Here is a 7,737-nt window from a genome sequence, read left to right as displayed (position 1 = left end):
TGTGCTGACCCTGACAGAGCTCAGGTACCTAGGAAACCAGCCTGTCCAGATCCTACGCTAAGGAGCATTCTCCACTAATTAAAGTCTCTTCTTCTCCCTTGCATCTATAGCTTAGGCATGTGAGTACACTCCAGTGTGAGGAGGCACTCTGTTACTGGCTATTTTAATCTGCTTCTGTCTGTTAAACAATTTGGCTCAAACTGTTGTTTTTATAACATTAGTCCCCATACCGTTGTACTAAATAAAAAATGAAAGGCAGCAGAGAGAGAGCAAATAACTGATAAGTTCAGTAAAGACTGATTAGAAACGATCAGTCTGCAGACTTTAAATAAACTAAAAAGTATGGAAATGAAAGAGGTGCACTGATTTCCTAGCCTAATTTCAAACAAAATAGTTTAATATTTTCAATTTAAAAAATTACTCCATAACAAGTATATGATATTTTCCTCTTACCCAAGAATGACAATAACAGTTTTACTTGGACAGTCAGGGAGCGGAAAAATTGAAGAAAAACTGGACTCGGACTGAATCTCAGTCAGTGTGACCAGGGAATCGTGCGGATGCGAAGGCACACCCCAGAGTTACTACACCTTTGTGTATCTGTGGGTGTCTGGCAGCTGGTTCCTTCAGTGCTGACTTCTGTCATGCAGGCGCAGTAAATGCAGTGTCAGCATCTCTGAGGCGGAGGAGAAGGGAAGAGGATCTACCTCCAGTCGAAGATGGCTGCAGCTCTCCTAAGAGCTCTGGTGCTTTCTGTAGCAAGTGTCCAGACCCTGGATTCCTGCCCCTGACCAGGAGTTCCGTGAGGCAGGGGCTGTGCCTGCACACGCATGTGCAGGGTAGAAAGTGAGCGCAGGAGCAGGCGGATGCCGCAGTAAAGCTCTCCAAACACACTCCACGTGGTTCTGCTTACCTACCAGCCAGCCTCCAGCAGAATTCTCTGTAATGATTTTGTTTCGCTACTGTGTTTGAAAGGTGGACGTTAAACACTGGAGGTAGATGGGGTTCGCAGTCTGGTCACATCCAGCAAGGTCTGTGCTTAGCATGACCTTGTAGCAAAAAGGTTTTGTGCAGTGCCAGCCTTGCTGAAGGAAAACGAAGAGTCCTTACGCACAGTGATTGCTCATGCACAGGTAGACATTCCCATGTGTTTAAGTACCAGGCTGTGTTAGTCTGGCTTTGTGTACTTTAGATAGGTGTGTTTACTCTAATTTATTGGCAGATTTCTGTTTGAACTTAACCAAATATTAGTTATAAAGTTGAAATGCCTTATTGATATAAGCATTACGTGGCTATAAAAGGACTTTGGCTCCATCCAGTACTTTGTATTTCACTTGATAACACCAGTCATTTAAAAGTGTCCATCTGAAGCTTAGTGTAAGATAGGGTTGTTCAGGTTGGAAAAGACCTTTGAGTCCAGCCATGTAGCACTACCAGGTCTACCACTAAGCCATGTCCCGAAGTGCCACATCTACACACCTTTTAAATACCTCCAGGGATGGTGATTCCACCACTTCCCTGATCCTATTCCAGTGTTTTGTTAATGCTTTCAATGAAGTATTTTTTCCTAATCTCCAATCTAAATCTCCCCTGGTGCAACTCTGTGTCATTTCCTCTTGTCCTATCACTTGTTATGTGGGAGAAGTGACCAACACCCACCTGGCTACAACCTCCATGCGGGGAGTTGTAGAGCATGACTGGGTCTACCCTCAGCCTCCTCTTCTCCAGGCAAAATAACCCCAGTTCCCTCAGCTGTTCCTCATAAGACTTCTGCTCTAGACACTTCACCAGCTTTGGTGCTCTTCTCACACATTTTCCATTCTGGTTAAGCTCTGTCAGACTAAAGGAACTAATTTCTGTTTTACACAAAACCTTCTTTGTGTATCAGGAGAACACGGATGGAGTTCCAGCCTCTTCTGCCTGTGTTCTCATTATGCATGGCAGATGTGAGAAGATGTGAGAAGATGTGAGAAGCCAGCCTGACACGTTGGCCGAGTGCAGGGGGTGAGGTTGTCACACACCTTCCCTAGCGCAGCAGGTCAGCCTTGTGTCTGTGCAGAGCTGTGCAAATAAAGTGTGGTGAAGATACATTTGGGGTGCCATGGCCATAGTTGAGCCTTTATTCTTTAAGGCAAGGAAAGATAGAAATGTCTTTTGTGACATCTGAGGTACTTAAAGGTGTCTCCTCTAGCAGTGCATGGTTGTGTCACCCCGATGAGGTCACCTACTGTAACCCATCCCTACAGACCTGCTGTGTGTAATGTGTCTATTAGATAACTGATTCCTGTTGATGCTTGTAAAAGCCATCGTATTCTATAGGCCACAGAATTTTTCTTATTTCCCAAAGAGTTTCTGCACAGTTTAAATGAAAATGTATGTATTATATACGTATAAGCACCTAACTCTGTAACTGCTGTGAGCAGGACTTAATTTTCTGGGATTCCTTTTTCCTCCTGATTTCAACAGAGAGGCATGCCAGGAGGAAATGGGCTCCTTCAGTGCTGCAAGAGGCCACAGCTATTCACTGGCATGTCTGCCTTGGTAGTCCCTTCTAACCATCAGTACCTGCTGGCATGTTGCTGAGCATTGTGCCAGTGTGCTGACAGGTGGAAGGTTTCGCTGCTTTTTGCTCTGGACTCTCTAGCAGGATCTAGAAACCCGCAGTCACACCAGGCCTGCCTATCTTGATCTTTATAGTATTATCACAGAGCCCACTGACCCACGTTTGCTGGTGGTTTCCTTATTTTCTGGTGTTAAAAGAAGAGCTTCTGTGCCTTCTAATGACAAATGCTGTGACAAGGTGCAAGATTTCATATATGGAACTCTGAGCTGTGCTTTCCCGAAGGAAATGTGAGGAGGAAAGTCCTTTCTAGTAATCTCGTCATGTTTCTATTCTATTTGGTTACTGCTCTGGAATTTGCTAGTGATAAGTAGAAAGTGTGGGAGGGATGAGAGGACGATGACGTGGGGCTGTCTGAAGAACTGTTTCCTCCTGGGTTAGGCTGCCAGATGGAGTCTGTAACCACTTGTGCCACTGATCTTCTGCTTTCCTTAGGTGTTGCGCATCACTTTTTAACTTAGTATGGCTGTTGGTAGTCCCTGCAGATGGATGATCATAGAATCACAGAGTCACAGACTGGTCTGGGTTGGAAGGGACCCCAAGGATCACAGAGCTCCAACCCCCTGCCACAGGCAGGGACACCAACCTCCAGGCCTGGAGCTACACAAGGTTGCCCAGGGCCCCATCCAACCTGGCCTTGAACACCCCCAGGGATGGGGCACCCACCCCTCTCTGGGCAGCCCGTTCCAGCCCCTCACCACTCTCTCTGGAAAGAACTTCCCCCTAGTATCTAATTTAAACCTTCCCTCCTTCAGCTTCACTCCATCCCCCTTGTCCTGCCAGTCTCTGCCCTTTAACAAGCCCATTCCCCTCCTGTTCCTCTGCTCCCCTCAGGGACGGGAAGGCTGCAATGAGGTCCCCCCACAGCCTTCTCTTCTCCAGGCTGACCCAGCCCAGCTCCCTCAGCCTCTCTCCATAGGGGAGCTGCTCCAGCCCTCTGAGCATCTTCATGGCTCCTCTGACCCCTCTCCAACAGCCCCACATCTTTTTTGTACTGGGACCCCAGCTCTGGACACAGGACTCCAGCTGGGGCCTCCTGAGGGCAGAGCAGAGAGGGACAATCCCCTCCCTGTCCCTGCTGCCAACCCTCTGCTGATGGAGCCCAGGATACCCTTGGCCTTGCGAGCTGCCAGAGCACACTGCTGGCTCAGCTAACACATGCTTGCAAGCAGTTTAAAAATACACGACCAAAGTGGATTTGGTGAAGGAGCTGGATAAAGTTTAGTCTGCTCTTTGTGCAGATTTTATTCACTACCACAGAACTCTTCCTTTTTCCTTCCCTTTGTGGATGCTCTTAAGGGCTGCAGGAAGACTCTTTTCTTCTACAGCTCCTGTTGTGTCATACTCGAACACCTTTCCTGTAGAGTCGAGAGGTCTGTTTTCATTAGAACACAGAAGGTCAGGAACAGGACAACATAGGGCACAAAAGGAAATTCCTGCTCCTTCAGCCTCTGCTTCCAGTTATTGCCAGGCTCTTGATTTTTCTAGCATGAAGGTGTCTGCACTAAACTTCTACCAGGATAAATGACGAGCCCTCTGAAGTTGGATGTAAAATCATTTCCACAGAGACAGCTTATGTGCAAAACAGCAGGCTGCCTATGATGTGTCAGAAGAGGTTTTCAGCGATGGGTTGCATTACTGTGTAATGGCTTTATAATTGTAATGGTTGCCCAGGCCAGGTCGTAATCTTCCTTCAGCCTTTTGCATGCCCTTGAGGAGGCATCAATTAGCAAGCCCCATGCCTTCAACTTAGGGCAGAGTGCAACAGATCCAAATCTTGTGAGCTGATGGTGAGAAACACACGGAACACCGGGGGTGTTTGGCATGAAGGCAGGCGTTGCTCTTGGTGTGGCTGCAGTGGTCTCGGCGAGTCTCTGCCTTTTTGGAGGAATGTGTGGCCTGTCTAGCTTAGGTACTAGGGAAGAGCTGGGGGGATGTGTTTGTTTGTTTACTTTTATTACACACATCCCTTTAGAGGAAACATTGGGTATTTTTGTTTCCAGAGAGCAAAGAGTGGGACTTCCCTTGGCTGTGATTTGTAAGAGAAGGAAGATTGTTTAGTTTCCTTTTTGACTTACCATGCAGTGGTGCTTCTCCTGGAAGAGCTCTCTTGGAACTAGTATCTGAACCAAATCCAGCCCTGCTGAAGTCTTTAGGATCGGGCTTGGTGGGCATGATTATTCAGATCTTGTCACAGGATTGTTCAGATCTTGTTGCGGAATGCCCTGTGCCTGACGTCCTGTACCACCACGAGCTGTTGCCACGAGCATGGTCATCTCACGCAGAAGGCAAGTGGCATCTGTCGCTTGAAGACAGTAGTTGAGCTGTTGTAGAAGGCTCAGAGCCAGAGGTCACAGCGGCCAGGAGCCACACAACAGTCTCTTTGGTCACAGCCAGCTTATCACTAGGGGGAGCTGGTGGAAGCCTCTCCCAAGCTCTCGTGGAAGGGCCTGTAGGCAGGATCTGACCCCTGAGGAGATGGGTATGCAATGAAGTGCTACTCCAGAATGAACGTGTGCGTAATTCTGCAGCAGTAACTTACATGTTTGGTGCACTTGTGACATGAATAGTTTTAGCTGTAATTATAGTTCAAAGGAATATGAAAATCCTAATTTAGAAACTCAGTCTCTCCACACCCAAGAAACCAAATGGCAGTTCATTAGAATGGCACCACATACACAAGTTAAAAGGGCCTTCTGAAAGGAGCTGACTCAGCAAAGCATTTTATGTAGTACAGGCATTGTATGGCAGATGGATATTTGGTATATCTACAAAGAATACATGCTCAGTTATATTATTCCTGTATGTTTCCATGAAAAAAAGACTTAAGAATTAATCAAAATGTCAGTTATTTTCTTCTGCATTTCTCCACTAAATGTGGCTCAGATTAAAAGGGATCTTCTGTACTCTGATTTACTCTTTAAATGTAGTCTTTAGTTGTTTGGAGTTTTTTGATTAGCATTTTGCTATTAAAAGGGCTACATTTGTATAGTATTTGTGAGGCCTTGGTGCGCCCAGTGGAGGAACATGGCTGTGTCATAGTTGGGTATATGACTGGCAGACATTTTAAGGACAAGCTGGTTGAAAAACTTAGTGCAGAGTATGTGTTGTTGAATGAACTTCAGAGTTGCCGTTTAAATTGTGATGGCAAAGGTGGATAGAAGGGTGGGAGTGCAGCTTAGGAAATCATCTTTCAGGAGTCTGATTTGCTTTTCCATTTGTGATGTGATCTGATTACTTACTACTGATGCTGACAGATGCGTAAGTAAGTAACAGCATGCTCCAGTATCAGTCATTGTAACGTGAAAGAAATGTTAAACAATAAATGTCACCCTGTACTGCTGGGGAACCAATACACAGAGTGCTCCTAGCCCAGCAGAGGTTGTGGGATATTCAGCAAGAATAGTTTTAAAAGCTTTTAACTGGCATGAACTTACTAGTGGCTAATGCCAAAGGCTGCGTGAACAGTGCATGAAACATATGCTAGTGAAGCAAAACAGGCCATGAAATTTAATTTTCTGTTTTCATAGAATCACTGGACTCAGCACCCCCAGTGCCCCCCTGCCATGGGCAGGGACACCCTCCACCAGCCCAGGGTGCCCAAAGCCCCATCCAGCCTCTCCTCGAGCACTGCCAGGGAGGTTCTTTGCTCTTTTTGAGCCTACAGGTAGGATACATGGTCTGATAGAGCTATTCTTTTTTTGGTAAGTAGAAAACTGTTCACAAGATCACTATGAGAAACAATGGTGCTTAATGATTGTGTTTGCACCCCAAGATCCAAAAACATAACAGTGGTGGCTTTTTGTTCCCTGTTCTCTGAAGTGTCAGAACTGGGTGTCTTTTACTGGATGTGGTTTATGCTGCAGAGGAGGGGAGCCACGGAAGTGGCACACTTCACATCTGGAGGACTGCTCGTGCTGTGCTGTGCAGAGACACGTGTGCTGAGCTAACCCAGATCTTCTCATTTGTGCAGCCTTTATGTCCATGCAGTGTAGAACAGAGTATACTTAGAGTACAGAGGTGATAATGCTTCGTGCTTGTTTAACTTTTGCAAGAATGTCACAATTTTAGGGAGAGCTAGAAGTACAGAATGCAAACCTGTGTGTAAATACCACAGTCCAAGGGACACAGACTTTTGTAAGTCACCTTTCTTGGCCAAGATTTCGCTCACAGGCTGTGGCAGACACAGAAGCAGAATTTGTATTGTGCCCTACTTTTACCTTAATAACATTGCTGCAAGAAGTAATGAGTGCAGGGTACACAATGGGTTTATATGTCACCAGAAAACAGGGTTTTTTGAAGTGGTTTCCTGGATTGTGGAATGACGTTACAGTAGCGTTGCGAGTCCAGGGTCAGTAATAGTTGTTCTTAAGTCAGGTTTATGGGCCATTCTTCAGAGAGAGGAGTTTCTATACACTCACTTAGTGGTAGCTCTGCCCTGATTGTAAGCTTTTGAATCTCCTAGCAGGTTGGTTAAGCGTCAAAGCTACTCTTGATACCTCATTGCTGACTCCTCTGTAGGTCAGCATGGTTACTAATAGATTCAGTCTCTGCATGTGTCAGTGTGTGGTGTTGCACAGAAGTGTGAGCGCTTGCTTCAGCCTGAGCTCCATGGCTCAGATGGGTTTCTGTCTCAAAGCATGGCAGAGATAGCAGGTGAGCACGTGTGTGCATGCTGCAGCTCTGCAAGGAGCGGTTGCTGCTCTGCTCAGTGACGTGCCACAGCAACACATGGCTGCTGCTCCTTGGTGGAAGCTCATTAGCTCCCCTGAGGAGGTGTCACGTAATTAATAAAGGTAATCTGGAAACTTTCTTCTGCCTGTGGCTGGGAGGCCTTAGACACCGAGGGGAGCAGTTTTCTCTTGCCATTGCCCAGGTGGAGTTTGCTGACTGATGTGCCCTTGTGCAGGGGCCTGTCTGAGGACAATTACAGCTGTGGCACAGTGATTTCTGGATGATGGTTAGAAAACATGTCAAATGCATCACCTGGACATTGAGAAATGGATATTGGCATGGATGGGTGGTTTTCCATTTGATTAGAGGAAGTCGCTGGTGTTCCTGAGGTCACTGGGCGCTCTAAGAGGCTTCCCTTGGTTTAGCTAGCAGATGACTGCATA

The sequence above is a fragment of the Gallinula chloropus genome, assembly GCF_964237585.1.
Source record: "Gallinula chloropus genome assembly, chromosome: 8".
NCBI classification, from domain to species: domain Eukaryota; kingdom Metazoa; phylum Chordata; class Aves; order Gruiformes; family Rallidae; genus Gallinula; species Gallinula chloropus.
The sequence above is the reverse complement of the archived record's forward strand: the minus strand, read 5'-3'. Positions refer to the sequence as shown.